We start from the raw sequence: 18,031 nt of genomic DNA, 5'->3' as shown, positions 1-18,031 counted from the left end.
TTGTGATGTATGAATCGTGTTTGTATGTTATTTGGGGCTTCGGAAAGTTGATTTCAACAGACGGAGAGACAGACAGACGGACATGGCTTAATCGACTCCGCTATCTATAAGGATCCATAATATACTTTATAGGGTCGGAAAATTATATTGTGGAAATTACAAACGGAATGAAAAACTTATAGTATACCCTTCTCACAAAGGTGAAGGGTATAAAAAAGCTAATGGTGAATGTGTTCCAACGGTTTCAACGTGCAAGAGATGGTTTGTGCAGTTCAGAAGTATTGATTTTTACACGATAGACAAAGCCAAACAAGTTTAAAGACTAGGAATTGGAGGCATAACTCCATGAAAATTGTTGTAAGATTGTGCAAAAAATGGAGTTTTGAAACTGCCATTAAATATATCAAGTAAAAATATAATTTTTTTTTAAATATTTCGTAAAATATGTAAATGTTTTCCAACATTTCTTATACAAGTAGACCACAACTAAATTTGTAATAACTTTAAAAACATTGTTGGCTTTTATATCTCATTGGAACGATAATTACGTATTCAAATCGATTTTAAAATTACATACAACTAAATTAAAACCAATCATTTGTTTAGAGATACTTTAAAAATTTATATTTTGTATTGATTTCCTAGCAAAAGTAAAAAAAAAACAATTAAAAACCAATTCCTGGCGACATTTATTTCCATCCTTCCATTTTATTTTCCTACACTCAGCGATGTCCATGCAATTTTCTCAAACTGATTTGCTTGAAGTTGACTTGAATTTCTTTCTCTTTTTTTTTTAATAGCCGATATAAATATCAAATATGTATATATGTACGAGTACACTGTATGTATGAATTTACTTATAATTTCTGATTTTCTTTAGTATTTTACAAAAGTATTTACTTTTTATACATATTTATTCATTTATTTATTTGCTTATGTTCGAATGTAAAGTTGTATGTTTGTTTGTTTAATTTATATAGTAGTAAAGAAGAATGTGAGTTGTATCCTCCTCATTTTATATTATTTTTTATATTGAAGATAGATATTCTTTAAATGCTGACTTGATATTGTTGCTGAACACTTAAACACATTTCATTTATGGTTTGCCTCTATTTGTATGTAGTATTTACTCGTAAAGATGTTGTTGACATGTGAGGCTGTATGTAGTATGTATGTATATGTTGTTGCTGTTCTGCTGAGTTGTTGCTGTTTCTTTAATTTTTCTTTTTGGCTTGGAACGTGTGGGCCACACCACAATTGGTTATCACCATGTGGCGCATTACAGTAGACTAACTTAAATCTGAAAATAAAATAACAAAAAAAAAAAAAACTTATTTGGCTCCCGACAGTCGGGCACCTTTACATACTCTGGTAACACTCTACTATTAGCAACAGCAACAACAACAACAGCTGCAACAACAATATCACTTGTTACCAAGTAATTTCGCCTCAAATTCAAATTCATTTGAGTTTTGTCATACGCATAAATTAAACAGTAACAACAACAGCAAGTAATAATATTCACTCACTACTTTTATAGACAACTTAATAAGATTGTAATGAATTATTATTGAATTGGCAAATGTTTAACAAACGTTACATTGTACATAAAATAATACAAAGTTGCATTGTAGGTAATATAATATTTGATAAATTAAAATGTAAATAAATTTGAAAGCTTTCATTAAAATTCAAAATTAATATTAGTAGTATAAATTGGAGATAATTTAAATTAGAACTTAGAGTTGAAGGCCTAGTTGCTCATACTCGTACTCTGTATTATATAATTTCATTTATTGTATTATATAATCATTAATAAAATAAAATAAATAAAAAAAATTAGAACTTTCTGTTAATGTGCTAAAATATTGAGTTATGCAAAAACTGACTAAACTTATTTTGATAGAAGGCAATTTTAAAAATGATTTTTATCTTATCCAAATAAGAACTGGAGGGTGATTAATATTTTGAAAAAACTCATTCTTTGTAGCTTCAAAAAAATGTTTATTCAGTTTTAATTAAAAAATTATCATAATTTTTGGACATAAACATTAAATTACACCATTCACCATGTGTAATATTCCAGATTTTTTATTTTTTCCGACCCTCAGTCATTTGCGGGCTGATTTTCGAAACTGGACCATATGAATTCCGATACCTATGTATTTGGAGGTAGCAAAAGGGTCTTATCTATTATGAGCTGCTGAAATATGAACAGACCATCACAAGGAACCTGTACCTGTAATGCAACTGATTCGTTTGAAGAGATCATTTGGCGAAAAACTCCCTGAATATGAGGCGATACATAAAACCGTAATATTCCATCATGACCACGTTCGGCCACATGTTGCATTACCTGTTAAAAACTATTTAGAAAGAAGTGGCTGGAATGTTTTGCCTCAACCGCCTTATAGTCCAAACCTTGCCCCACATCCGTCTTCTATTTGTTTCGGTCGATTTCTCTGGGATACGCTTCATTTCAGAATAGAGGTTCGTTCTTGGCCTCAAAAGATGAGTAGTTTTTTTGCCTCGGTATCCATATGTTGCCAGAAAGATGGGAAAAGTTCATAGCGAACAATGCTCAATACATTGAATAAATTTATATTGTAGAAATGTTTCAAAATAAAAGCTAAGTATTTAAAAAAAATACCGCTTTTTAAAGTCCAATAAAATTTTAAAAATTTATATTTTTAGCTTGTAAATGTACTTAATATTAAATAAAGTGAAAAAATCTATCAAGTTTTCAACAATTATCACGAAAATTTGAATTTCAAATAATTAAATGCGACCAAATATAGACAATTTTAATAATAATCCATATTTTCATCGAGTATGCTTACAAATGTTTATATTGAATAGATTTTCGTGTCATATCTTTTTAGTTATTTAAAATCTTGAGTAAAAAACAAGGAAGAGAGCTATATTCGGCTGTGCCGAATCTTATATACGCTTCACCAAATTATACTTTAAAATAAAGTTTTTTGTTTAAAATAGTTTTTTAATTTTTTTTAAAAAAGTTTTTTCAAAATTTTTTTAATTTTAAATTTTTTTTTTTTTAAAAAGAATTTTTGACCAAAAAATTTTTTTGATGAAAAAAAATTCGGATTATAAAATATTTTTCCCGAATTTGACCCATTGTAGGTCCAACTTACTATATATAGCCTTATGTACATCGTTGCAATGTACTTTGAAATATCTATCATTAGATATCCATATTGTCTATATTAATGACTTAGTAATCCAGATATAGATCAAAAATAGGCCAAAAATCGAGGTTGTCCCGGTTTTTTCCTTATATCTCAGCCATTTGTGGACCGAGCCGGAAGAATTCCCGATATGTATGAATCATATACAGTATTGGCCATAACTAAAGCACCCCCTCTATAGATTTTTTCAAAACATAATTTTTTTGATAAAAAATACTTATTTGAATTCTGATTTGTATATATTTTATTAACTTATATTGTTAAGGTTCATATAACATTCATTAAGTAAAAGATAATTTTATGAACAATTAATTTAAAATGATAAATCATATAAACACACAAAACGCAACGGACAAAACAAAAGCACCCCCTTATAAGATGTTTTAAAATTTGACTACGCTACTGTATATTTGCATTGTGAATTGACGGGACTGACAACGAATGGATTTAAAATTCCAGAAGATAAAAATAAAGGAAGGCGTAGTGTGTATAATTTAAGTTTTATCAGTTTATTGTAATAAAAATAATGGCATGGAAAAAGTACTCCAGTGAATTTAAAATTAAAGTTATTGAAGACTGGAAGACGGGTTTATCACGACATGAATTGAGTAAATAATTTTCAATTAACAGATCAGTTTTTTTCAGGCTCATTTCAAAGTTTATGCAGACTGGTCGCATATCAACGGTGCATTCTGGAGGACGTCCACGAAAAAAAAACACGATATTATGATTCCTTGATCAAAAGATCAATTCAAAAATATCCTATAGCATAATCTAATCAAGTATGAACAAGTATAAGATTATGCGTTAGCGAAAGAACAATCCGTTGAAGAGCAGTAGAAGTCGGATTATACAGTTGACGACCAGCAAAAGAACCCATTATATCAGCTAAGAACAAGAAAGCTAGACTGGAGTTTGCCAAAGCGCGCATCGACTAGAGCGTCCAAAAATGGAAGACAGTACTGTTTACTGATTAATCCAAATACAACTTAAAAAGTTCCGATGGAATAAGGCGTGTACGCAGAACAAAAGGAGAAAGACTGAATCCTAAGTATTGCAAAGGAACAACTAAACATGGAGGAGGCAATGTAATGGTCTGGGGTGTCTTTTCTGGTCAAGGAATTGGTCCAATTCATAAAATTAATGGGATTATTGATCATTTCATGTACCGTGATATAATGTGAAGAGATGCCACTTAAAGGGAGCTTCCAACAGGATAAAGATCCTAAGCACACCTCCAAAATTTGTAAGACTTGGCTACAGAGCAATAAAATTCAAGTTATTCATTGGACTCCTCAATCTCCCAATATCAATCCTATTGAGAACTTGAGGGATATTGTTAATATGAAAATAAAACGTGAAAATTGCCGAAATAAGGATCGGAAATTTTCACGATTTATTCCAAGCCGTTAAAATAGTCTGGGAAGGAATATTGCAAGACAAGATACAAAACTTAATATTTTCTATGCCTAAGTGATGTGCTTGTGTCATCCAATGCAAAGGATTTGCAACAAAATAGTAATTAAAATTAGTGCCATATTTTATCCATTAAGGGGTGCTTTAGTTTTGTCCGTTTAATTTTCTACCTTAAAATATTTTTTGATTTTATGTTACCACTTATGGAAAGATTAACTTTAAACGTATTTGTTTATCAATAGTAAACATATTAACAAATCAAAATAATACATAATCGAAATTTAAAACTTTGGTTTTATAAAAGAAAATATAATATGAAAAAAATTCACTGAGGGGGTGCTTTAGTTATGGCCGATACTGTATGTAAGTTAATTGGGTGCTACGGAAAGTTGATTTCAACATACAGACGGACAGACGGACATGGCTATATCGACTTCGCTATCTATAGCGATCCAGAACATATGTATATATGACAAACTTATATGTATGTACCCTTGCCACTCATGATGAAGTGTATAATTACTTGCTTAGGATTCCTTAAATGTACGAAGTCATTTAATATCAATTTATGATTATTTCGCCTAATGTATGGGGGTATATTTAAAATATGGTTATGATGTTCCTAACCAGGTCATACCAGATTTCCGGTCAAAGTTCAGTGTGCATTCAGACCTAATAGAAAATGTTTTAACTTCAATTAATTGAATGCAATTTTTCAATAAAACGATCTCAGTTGTTGGCAATAAAAAAGGGAAATAGTAGTAAAAAAAACATTCTAAAATTGTTTATGTTGTTTTTAGCATGAGCATAAACAGGCTTAAACACCCTCCTTTCATCACTTCAGTGCCCAAATTATATAAATAAACAGACAAACATAATATTAGACGAAAATGTAACTAACAAACAAACAAATAAACAAAACATTCGCTAGATACAAAAAGAAGAACAACAACAATATAACAGTAATACAACAATTGACTAAAATCAATCAAAGTAAAACGCCTTCTCCACCACCCCCTACCCTATTTCACTCACTCTCTCGCCTACTGTGCATTATTAGGTCTATTATGCTGTTGCCCTTCTCAATTACATTCGTTCGTTTTCATCTTCTTCTGGCTGTCGTCACTATTGTCACTTCAACTTCAGTTCAGTTCACTTCCATTTACTTACTTAGGTTTTTTTTACCACTTTGCGGTCGTTAAGTTAATCTTTTAGTGTGTGTGTATGTGTTTGTGTATATCTGTGTGAGTATTCATACACAGAAGGGTTAGTAGTGTAAGTAGATGCATGCGTATGTATTCATTCATTCTATAGTGTAGTGTCCCTTAATAAGGATGTCTGATGTTTATCACAGCATCAGTGTGGCTCATTTTAATTTGTCTTATTGTATATTTGTTTGTATCTTGTTGGCGTTTCCTTTTTTAATTGAAATCTCATATTCGCTTTCTTTTTGTCAACATTTTTTTTTGTTAAATTTTCTATATGTACGTACGTACATAAGTGAGTTTGTTTAGATATACTCGAATTACTTACATATTTATAAAGTGACAACACAATAACATACATTAAGACATCATATTTACAGCCAATTATGGAATTATAAATACAATTCCAGTCAAAATAATAGCACAATAGAACCCTCAATCTATAAAAACGCTTAATTTTTCAAATTTTTAGCTTTATTCAAAGTACTGGCCATTGTTAGCCGTGACATTTTCCCATCTTACTGGCAACATATGGATTCCGAGCCATATGTTGCTCCTCTATTCAGGACAACAACGAATCAATCTAATTTAGGATACACTGTTCCAAAGTGAAGCGTATCCCAGAGAGAGCGTTGCGTTCGGTACAGGTTCCCAGTGATGGTCTAGTCAGATTTCAGCTGCTCATAATAGATAGTACCCTTTTGCTCCCACCAAATACAGAGAATTACCTCAGCTCTATGGATTTTTGCCTTTGGTGTTGATTCGACTGGTTGGCCTGGCTTCACATAGGATCTCTTATGCTTCGGGTTATCGTAATGGATTGATTTTTAATCGCAAGTAATCTCTGTGAAGATAAGCCAATGGACCACTCTATCAGACCCTACAAACCATTCTGAAGTATTTGTGAGATTTTTAAATAAATTTTGAAAATTTCACTTTGAGAAATTCATCGTTTCTATGAGGGATTTTGGGCATATTTATACAAATGCTTCTTTGTCACTCATAAAGACCATGAGGGATTTTGGGCATATTTGAACAAATGCTTCTTTGTCGCTTATAAAGACCATATGGAAAATGAAGCCAATGGACCATTCCATCAGACCCTATATCCCATTAGTCTGAATTTTATTTATGAGATTTTTAAAAAATTTATGAAAATTTAACTTTGAGAAATTCATCAATTCTCTGAGTGATTTTGGGAATATATTTAGACAAATGCTTCTTTGTCACTCGTAAGGTCCATATGGTAAATGAAGCAAATGCACCACTCCATCAGATCGTATATCCCATTAGTCTGAAATGTATTTATGAGATTTTTAAATTTGTTTTGAAAATTTTACTTTGAGAAATTCATCGATTCACTGAGGGATTTTGGGCATATTTGGACAAATGCTACTTTGTCACACATAAGGACCATATGGAGGGATTTTGGACAAATGCTTCTTTGTCACTCATAAATACCATATGAAAAATGAAGCCAATGGACCTCTCTATCAGACCCTATAAACCATTTTTCTGAATTGTATTTGTGTAGCTATTATTTTGACCGCAACTGCACATTTTAATGTACATTTTTTCGAAAAGACATACATTTGTGTAAAACTAAATGTGCTTTTATTTAAGCATACATACTGTATTCTCTTAAATATATTTTCTTAATTTATCAATGAATTTAATCTTATTATTATTATAATACTTTATTAATTATAAGACATTATTCTTTTAATCACAATATTTACAAAATTAGATAAATTTACGCATTGTAAACAAACAAAACAACTGATCAATTAGATTGAGTTATGGGTTACTGAAATTTTATGAAGAAAATATTAAAAGCTTCAGTTAATTCGGTTTCTATTGACTTTCATTTCAGAGGTTTTGTGGATAAGCTAAACACACAAACTAACATATTTTATATTTATTATAGGATTCCAAAAGTTCCTCAATGTCAAACAAAATGCTATTCTAACAAATTTGAATGGAAATCATTTGAAAATATTTTTAAAATTTTGACTCACTTTTTTGTAGAAAAAATGTAAAAGTAGCTGTCAAAAATTATAAATTTAAAAGAGTTTGTCTTATTTAAAAGGAATATACATATCGTCACCTAAAATGCAAAACAACATATCATCAAAATACTCGAAATTGATTTTATTATTGATTACGATTCACTACATCATATTACATACGTGTATCACAAATAACCAAGTTATAACCAAAATTGAAAGTAAAGTATCATCAAGTGCATGATTTTCTTAAACAAAATAACGTATACGCTTTGAGTAATTAATTAATAAATCGTTTTCACCCTATTTTAGGTAGTATCCTAATTTTTTTTTAAATAAATTTGTTGCAATTGAATATTTTTTACATTTTTTATGAAAATTTAATGAAGTACCTTTTTTTAGTTTATAAAAGTAGTTGTTATTAATTAAAATAAAAAAAAACATACTAAATTTAAAATAAAAAAAAAATATTTTTATTCAAGTTTTTTTTTCATAAAAATTTATATTGATGATACGTTTGTTTGCTTCAGAAAATAACAATTCAAAAAAACGTAAGCCACATAGCATAAAGAGTACTTTGAAAAATTTAGGTTTTTTTTTCATAAAATGTATTTCTAGTGTCATTGTAATTCAGATTTGAAAATTTTGTTTCAATATCTCAAGTAGTTTTCATTTTATATAGTTTTTTGCATCTCCTATAAACTTATGAAAAGTGATGTTACGTTATTTTGCATTTTAGGTGACGATATAGTGAATTCAAATTAAATTGGAAAATTTATTTATAATTTTGTTTAACAAAAGCCAAGATAATAAATTGTAAATATACATTTTTAAATAAGAAATCAAACAATGATTTCATTATAATTCAATCAATGCACGCATTTAAAAGAAATGCAAAAAGAAGAACAAGCATTTTATAAATAAAATTAATTTATAAAAGAATAGTATTTTAAAAGAATGCAAATAAAAATAAACAAAAACAAACAACTAAATGTTTTATTTACAAGATAACAACAAAAATGAAGACAACTCATAAATTCCATTATGAATAAGAAACTTTTCGCCTGCCACTCATCCATCCATCAGACTCTTTTGTCTGAGAATCAATTAACAAATATTTTTATTATTAAATAAATTAAGCAAAGTTAGCAACACTTCTTCTTTTCTACTTAACAATAACAACAACAAAAACTATAAAAAAAATAACAAAAACTTATTTAGGAGTGATGATCCAATTTATGAATTAATTGGCAAGTTCATAATTATTCATACATACATCCATACATACACACTTATTCAATTGTAGGGGAATGAATGAATTAATGAATGTGTCTTTGTACGGACCTGATATGGTACAATTATGGCTGCACAAAGGTTTATAAATAAATTGCATATTATGAATAATAATGCATAATATTGACAGGGAAATTAAAGTTAATTTATAAGTATTATCTTTGTATGTAGTTTCATACATACATATGTATGTACATTTTTGGTTTAACTTTAGGTGATAGTAAAAATTGATTTTTAAAGAAATTTGTGGAATAAAAAAATCAAATCATTCTAGTATTGATTGCAAAATTTTCGGTTTTCATGAAATATGAAATTAAACTCTTAAATTAGGTATATTTGCTATTCTCTTTATGTGCCTGTCAATACAAAAATAAGTGTATTCTCTTAAAAATAAAACAAGAAATCTAAAAATAAACTAAATATAAACAAAAATTGTATGACTAAATAATAACAAGCGAATATAAATAACTAAACAAAATTGCGGTAAATATGTATATTTATTCCAAACCAAGCAAACATTGAATGTAACAATTATTTTAGACATTGAAATCAAATCACAATTTTTCAATTATAATTTTAAATTCATGACCCCATCTAATTTGGCAACCGATTCGAAATGGCTAAAAGGTAATTCAATATACAGTTTTTCTATAGAAAAAACTGTTATAAACCCTTTTTTCTATAGAAAAAACTGTTATAAACCCTTTTTTCTATAGAAAAACTGTTATAAACCCTTTTTTCTATAGAAAAAACTGTTATAAACCCTTTTTTCTATAGAAAAAACTGTTATAAACCCTTTTTTCTATAGAAAAAACTGTTATAAACCCTTTTTTCTATAGAAAAAACTGTTATAAACCCTTTTTTCTATAGAAAAAACTGTTATAAACCCTTTTTTCTATAGAAAAAACTGTTATAAACCCTTTTTTCTATAGAAAAAACTGTTATAAACCCTTTTTTCTATAGAAAAAACTGTTATAAACCCTTTTTTCTATAGAAAAAACTGTTATAAACCCTTTTTTTCTATAGAAAAAACTGTTATAAACCCTTTTTTCTATAGAAAAAACTGTTATAAACCCTTTTTTCTATAGAAAAATTTGTTATAAACCCTTTTTTCTATAGAAAAACTGTTATAAACCCTTTTTTCTATAGAAAAACTGTTATAAACCCTTTTTTCTATAGAAAAACTGTTATAAACCCTTTTTTCTATAGAAAAAACTGTTATAAACCATTTCTTCTATAGAAAAAACTGTTATAAACCATTTCTTCTATAGAAAAAAACTGTTATAAACCATTTCTTCTATGGAAAAAACTGTTATAAACCCTTTTTTCTATAGAAAAAACTGTTATAAACCATTTCTTCTATAGAAAAAACTGTTATAAACCATTTTACTATAGAAAAAACTGTTATAAACCATTTTTTCTATAGAAAAAAAAACTGTTATAAACCATTTTTTCCATCCAAAAAAACTGTTATATACAATATTTAAAAAACCAAAAAAATTTTGTTGTTTATTTTGATTTAAATCCAATTTGAAAAACATAAGTTTAACTTCATGTTTGTTGGGTTATTTTAATTGAAGCTTTTGTCATTGCTATTTCGCGTACAAGTATTACAACACATTTTTCAACGAATTTCTATTAAGTCATTGAGTGTACATGAGAAATTTCTCAATAAATTTTTAACAACAGATGTTAAACTGATCGCACTCATTACAAGCAATCATCAAAAATGGTTACAAATTTATTTTGTTAATAAAATTTTGAAGATTAATATATTTTTAGTTTGTATATATTTTAAAACTAATTTGTGTAGTATTAAATAACCAAAATTACTTAATTTGAAATATTAATATGCACTTGATTTTTAATTAATCTTTTTGAAAAATTAATTTAAAATATAATAGCAAAAGTGTTTGTATTTATTTTTATTTGAGTAATGCATACATATTAATAAAACACCCGCTTAAAAATTAACATACCTCCCATATGTCTACAAATAATGGTACATATTTGTAACTCAAATAAAACTAAATATTATCTATACGGTTTCTTTATAGAGTGACAATAATCAAAATTAATATCGATTTTAAATAATACTACTACTAATAATAATAATAAACAAAATAAACAAGTTTTGCATTGGAAATATTTGTATCAATGAAAACAAGATTGAATAAATTTATGTTATTTTTTTTTGTCAATAGCAGACTGATCTAAATACTTTGCAGCCCATACACACAATGTATGTATTTCGTATATTTTGTATTTGAAAACACCTTTTTCTTAAACGTAAAGAAATACAAATTCTATTAATTCGTACTTTTTTTTGTACACTTGTAACGCCGACAAGAAAAATATGTGTTTCCACTTTTGGACATAAATGACGCCTCCACTTGTACAACACACAACCACATAGATACATTTGTTTGTTTGTTCGTTTGTATTTCAGAGATACATTTGAACATAAAAATCTATTTTCATACGTAAACGCACGAATACATAGAAATGTACAGCTGATGTCAGCTAATTAGAAATAAGACAAATTTAATAGCTTCCTAAGTCCTTATTATGTACAAAAGTAAAAGTTTGTCAAGTGAAGTAAAAAGCTCTGTCCATTACTAGGATTATCGAACAATTTGCCGATAATCGGGACAAAACTATAGCAATTGTTTTGTAAATTTCTCTATATTCTCCAGATTTATACCCGTAATTTCAACAAATAGATATCCATTAGCTGCTATAGTAAAAATATATGGTAATTTTTGCCCGTAGATATAGATTTGAAATTAATGTCAAGTTACCTTTTAGGTAAATTTATCTGCTGGTTATTTTACACCGTAGATATCTATTAATTGAAGTTACGGGCATGAGTCTAATTAAACAAGTGGAATCAGCTAATTGAATATTTTTTAATAGACTAAATAGGTACAACTGTTACTAATTTGCTGACATCAAATGTTTGTTTATTCATTTGGAAAAATAATTAAAGTAAAGGTTTTTGTGCAGCGAAATTTTGCTAGACATATGTATCTACATATTTTAATGTCAGTTTTTTTTGTATTTTTTCCACAATTTTTTCTCTTTTTTCAAATTCCCGATTAGTGTGTGTGTTTTATAAAAGGCGAGTAATGAAATTATTGAAAACTAAAAATAAACATTTTTTTAATATCCAAATCCAAAAATGTGTGTATGATCAAATGCATGTGTTGTTTTTATGAGAATTTTCTAAATACAAACAAATTATAAAAATAAATGGAGAAAAATGAAAATAAAAAAAAAAACATTTATGCTTTTAGACAATAATAATAAAAAAAAAACAACAGCGAACAAAAACAAACTAAAGTGAATTTATAAATTTCTTTATGCACACGTACAGACATTAATTTGTTGTATGTTTTTTTTATTTTTTTTATTTTCTTTAACAAATTTGTTTACATTTCAGGTAATAAATTACAACAAGCTTTCTTCGTCTAAAAGTGATCTTGACTTTCTGTTTGTAAATTAAATCTTCTTAAAAAAATTCGAAGTATGAAGAACATTAAGAAACAAAAAATATTTACTTAAAATAAAACGCCCTTAAAAAAAAACAAATATTAAAAAAAAACCCAATGAAATACAGTTTTTTATCTACAAAATTATGTCAACGTTCTCGTCATGAGACGTGAAAGTTTTGCTGAGAGTATGCGAAGTTAAAAACTTTATTATTTTTATACCCTTCATCAGTATTATTTAAGTTTGTCATTCCGTTTGTAATTTCCACATTTTTCATAAAGTATAGATTTTGGATCGTTATAGTTAGTGGATCCATCGATTTCTGAAGCATACAATAACTTAAAACATTAATACATCAGTATATCGAATATAGTCATGGTTCGGTTGCTATTTAAATCGATAAAATCGACCCTCTAATGGCTAAGATATAAACAAAAAAACACGACTACCTCGATTTGTGGACCAGTTTTACACCAATATTTTTTTCCTCCATGAGTTTGTCATTCCGTTTGTAATTTCTACATTTTTCATTTGCGATTCCACAAAGTACATATATTCTGGATCGTTATAGATACCGAAGTCGATATAGCCATGTCCGTTTGTCCGTCTATCCGTCTGTATGTAGAAATCAACTTTCCGTAGCCCCCAACTAACTTGCCTACAAGATTCATACATCAATATATCGGAAATTCTTCCGACTCGGTTGAAATTGACAAAATCGGCCTACAAATGGCTGAGATATAAGGAAAAAACCGGGACAACCTCGATTTTTGGTCTATTTTTGATCTATATCTGGATTACTAAATCATTAATATAGACAATATGGATATATATTGATAGATATTTCAAAGTCCATTGCAACAATGTATATAAGGCTATATTAAGTTGGACCTATAATGGGTCAAAATCGGGAAAAATATTTTGTATCCCGAATTTTTTTGTCATCAAAAAAATTGTTTGTCATAAATACATTTTCAAAAAAAAAAAAAATTAAAAAATAAATTTTAAAAAAATTTAAAACTATTTTTAAAAAAATTGAAAAAAAAACAATTTAAAAAAAAAAATTGAAAAAAAAAATTTTAAAAACAAATTCGAAAAAAAATAAATTTTGTTTACCTAAAAATATTTTAAAGTATTATTTGGTTTTTGTTTAAATTGATTTCATTATTTATTTTAGAGCAGGGAAAGGCAACCTATACTATTGCATTTTACGATTGTATTAGTTATACACGCTCTCCGCTCTCACCAGGAATCGGTGCTGCCAGTAAACTTTCGTCGCTTTTCCCCAATTAAAAATGTAAAATCTCATATTGTTCATCATACATCTTTAAATGTTGGGACATATTTTTTTTCACTGGCAACGCCTATTCTTAAATTGTGCGATAAAAAACGATACACAACCTACTTGTTTGAGTTCTCAAGCTAGACTGATTAAAAGTTGTTTATTTCTCTACAATGCGTGTGCACACGTACGTAAGAGAAGAGTAAATGAAAAACGCGGCGCCCATGTTTTGCCTTTCCCTGTTTTAGAGTATACTTTGAAGAAGAGTATATGAGATTCGGACGCAAGCAAGGCAATAGTTGAAAAATTTCTTATCTCCAATAGTTAAAGGAGATCTTATGCATCTTACTATCCGACCTTTTACTTCTATAGCTTCCGAAATCCGTCATTTGATGCAACGTTTTCTGAGCAGACGCTAATGACAATGATAGGTCCAGATATCATTACGAAAGTACATCCAAATGCTTCAAGGAAGAGAAAACTGCATTAAAAACTGATGGTTGAAGGGACCAACAAATAGAAAAACCAACAGTAACTGAATGATCGACATTAGGTGAAGTAGTAGCTTATGGTGAATGTGATCCATCGGTTTCAACGTGCGAGAGATGGTTTGTACTGTTCAGAAGTGCTAATTTTGACACGGAAGACAAAGATCGGCGTGTTGACCTCATCCAAAAAAGTTTAAAGACCAAGAATTGAAGGCATTACTCCATGATGATTGTTGTGAAACTCAACAAAAGCTTGCAAAATCATTGGCAGCAATTTCAAAACGTTTGCGAGCAGCTGAATTCATCAAAAAGCTGAGAAATTGGGTAACATACGAATTGAAGCCGAGAGACCTTGAAAGACAATTTTGCATGTCCGAAATGATGATTGAACGCTATAAAAGAAAATCATTTTTGCACCGAATCATTACATGCGAAGAAAAATGGATCCATTACGATAACCCGAAGCGTAAGAGATCATATTTGAAGCCCGTCCAACCAGCCGAATCGACAGCAAAGCCAAATATCCATGGCGCTAAGGTAATTCTCTGTATTTGGTGGGACCAAAAGGGTCCTATCTATTATGAGCTTCTGAAATTTGACCAGATCATCATAGGGATCCTGTAGCGAACGCAACTGATCCGCTTGAAGCGAGCATTGGCCGAATAATGGCCAGATATGAAACAGTAATATTCCATCGTGACAACGCTCGGTCACTCGGCTATACGTGTTAAAAAGTATTTAGAATGAAGTGGTTGGGAAGTTTATAGTCCAGATCGTGCTCCGTCCGACTACTATTTGTTTCGATCTGGAAAAGAGCAGGTCTTTTGGTTCCGAATCCATATGTTGCCAGAAAGATGGGAAGTGGTGATAGCTAACAATGGCAATTTATATTGTACAAATGTTTCAAAATAAAAGCTAAAAATTTTAAAAAAATTAAGTCACCCAATACAAACAAAATATTTTGAGAAACATCATAAATCAATTGTGGTTTATTTTGAGGTTAAAAAACACAGTTTTCTTTTCTAAACAAAGTCAGTTGCCCTATTTTACAATCAAATAACGTCACATAATTCAGAATACACTCTCCACTCAGGTGGCATTAGATGTAAAAACAAATAAGTTCTGCATCAAAATCAAAAATTAAAATGAGCTTGCGTCATCGCAAAAAAAAACTAAACTAAACAAAACAAATAAATTGATTGAATATTTCATAAATGTGAGTCATAAATATTATTAAAAACTATAATTGAATAAAATTTTATCTAATTGAGAAACTGGGCTGTTGAAATATTCATGAAATGACCCATACACAAGACGTGTCATACGCGGGCATTGAGTCAGTGGTACGAATGAAGGTATATACATACATATGTGTGTTGATAGAGTGTGAGTAAAATATAATTTTTGTAAATAAAAATTATGATGAAAACAAAACATTTAAAAAAATATGAATTTAAGATAAAAAATTAAATAAATAAAAAAAAATACTTACAAAATTATAGGTTTGTTTCAGTTGATTTTTTTGTTGCAAAATAAAATCTCGTTCAAATTGTTTTTTATTATTATTATTATTATATTATTTTGTTTTTTGTTTAATAAAGAACACAAAAAGTAATCACGAAATCATTCATATACAAACTTGAAATAAGAAAAAAAAACACAAAAATAAAATCAGCATATGTTGATGATGATAATGTTGTTTTAGAGAACCAGTAGCAAAAAAATTAACAAAAAAAAACACACACACGAAAAAGATGAGGTAATTTTGTTGTTTTTAAGCAATTTTTGATCGAATATAAAAATAACTGAACGGACTGAACTAACTGAATTGAGCGTAAGTACGAATAAGTTGCGAGGAAGAGGAGGAGAAAACGAAGAGAAAGTATATAGAAAACTAAAATCACACAATAATTTTATTGAAAACTAATTTAAGATCACATAAATTATATATACCTATATTTGATTTTTTTTTATATTTTAAATGATGTATTTGATTTTTATTTTGTTTGTTTTTTATTTTAATTTTTAAACCAGGAAACATGCAAGCATAAATTAGCTTTTTGCAAATACTAGTTTTGAGATTTTGTCACTTTTGTATTTTATGTATGTATTATTATATAACACGATTTTTATTATTTTAGATTTTTTATTTTTATTTTATATTTGTAATATTTCTTTAATCACTTATATTAAACTTTAATTATTAAGTTAGTTATGCCTATTTTATTTGTGTTATGTTGTTGTTATTGTTTTTTAATGTTACTATTTATTTGTGGTCGGCCACCTTCTCACCGGCTTATCTGCGTAGGGGTAGGAAATTAACTATATACCAACAACTATCAATCGAAATCAAATGAAAACAAATTATCAATGGAAACGAGTTGCCAACATTACATAGACCTACCTATGCATGTGCGGATTAATGTATTTAAACGAGGGTAATCTAATAAGTTGTCTTAACTATTTTTCCTTTTGTAACATACCGAAATATAGGTTGTAGAACCTTGAACTAACTATATATATTGTTACGAATTTGCAATAGCGTTTGATTAGCATTGTTTTTATGTTTGGCAACACTAAATGTTTAAGCTGCGGATATTAACATCGAAAGCTCTAGAATGCGAATATACGAGTTTTGACCCTTAAGAACAATCTAGGCTACTCAGATGCAGATGGCAGTGTATATAAATAGTGAGTGCGATTGCAGTAGTAAATGTAGTTTGATGTTTAAAGCATCGATAAGTAAAGACATCAACTGCATTGCCAGTGTATACTTGTACATTATAAAGTGTGTGTGTATTTCTGCGAATTGATAAACGTGTATAAAAACACTGAGTGACTATTTGACCTATTGTTGTTGTACATTTTAAATAAATAAAGAGTTTTTATAAATTCTAACAACTTTTTTGGAATCAAAAGTATCCGGTATATTTAAAGGAAATAAGGAAATAAGCACCGTTTTTAAAAGGTAAAAACGTAACAATATTCAAGGGCCTTATAAAATTCTTAGACGATCTAGTCTGTTCGTCTGTCTCTATTTTATTCCACGATAGGGTCTCGAGTAAAGGACGTTGGGAGATGAAGTGGCTATATGGTACATAAATGCCTATAAAATAGGAGAATCCAATTCAGTTGCGCAAGTCACTTGTATTTGTAGATGGTAAGGTCGAATTAAGAAGAAAATTTAGCCTGTTGTTTTGTTGTCGGGCAAGATAATAGCACAACTAAATTGTCTAAATTTCCATGTAAAAGCAAATCGCAAAAAGATTTTTTCTTCGGATCAGTCCATATTTGACCATAATCTCAATCTTTAATAAACACCATGATTTGACATCAATAAAACTCATGTAGAAAAAAAACGCCGTACGTAATTTTATGAAGATCGGCACATAATTGGACATAGCTCCCATAGCATTACATAGGATCTCTTACCAAAAACACATTAACCAACATAATTGTCTTATAAACATCGATTTTGTACCTATATTTCACACAGATCAGTTGTATATATGCAAAAATCATACTACTGGATTTTGTGACGATCAGTCGATAATTAGCCATAGCTCCCAAATAACCATAATAACCAAACAAATCTTGTAAATATCGTTGTTGAAACGAAATTAAACTTAAACTAGCTTCAGTA

The 18,031-nt window shown here is 28.7% G+C and overlaps 1 protein-coding gene across 2 annotated transcripts in view; it reads right to left on the bottom strand.

Annotated features, from left to right (window-relative positions):
- Positions 1-16,026, bottom strand: part of rhea (Talin_middle and talin-RS domain-containing protein rhea) — a 54,384-nt gene extending 38,358 nt beyond the window's left edge. For both annotated transcript variants that reach the window (XM_065506544.1, XM_065506545.1), the window contains exon 1: positions 15,881-16,026. The gene's annotated coding sequence lies outside the window, so the exon portion shown is untranslated. The remainder of the gene's footprint in view (positions 1-15,880) is intronic.
- Positions 16,027-18,031: the final 2,005 nt, after the last annotated feature.

The sequence above is a fragment of the Calliphora vicina genome, chromosome 3, assembly GCF_958450345.1.
Source record: "Calliphora vicina chromosome 3, idCalVici1.1, whole genome shotgun sequence".
In the NCBI taxonomy this organism is placed as follows: Eukaryota; Metazoa; Arthropoda; class Insecta; order Diptera; family Calliphoridae; genus Calliphora; species Calliphora vicina.
This window is presented reverse-complemented; position numbering and strand designations above follow the sequence as displayed.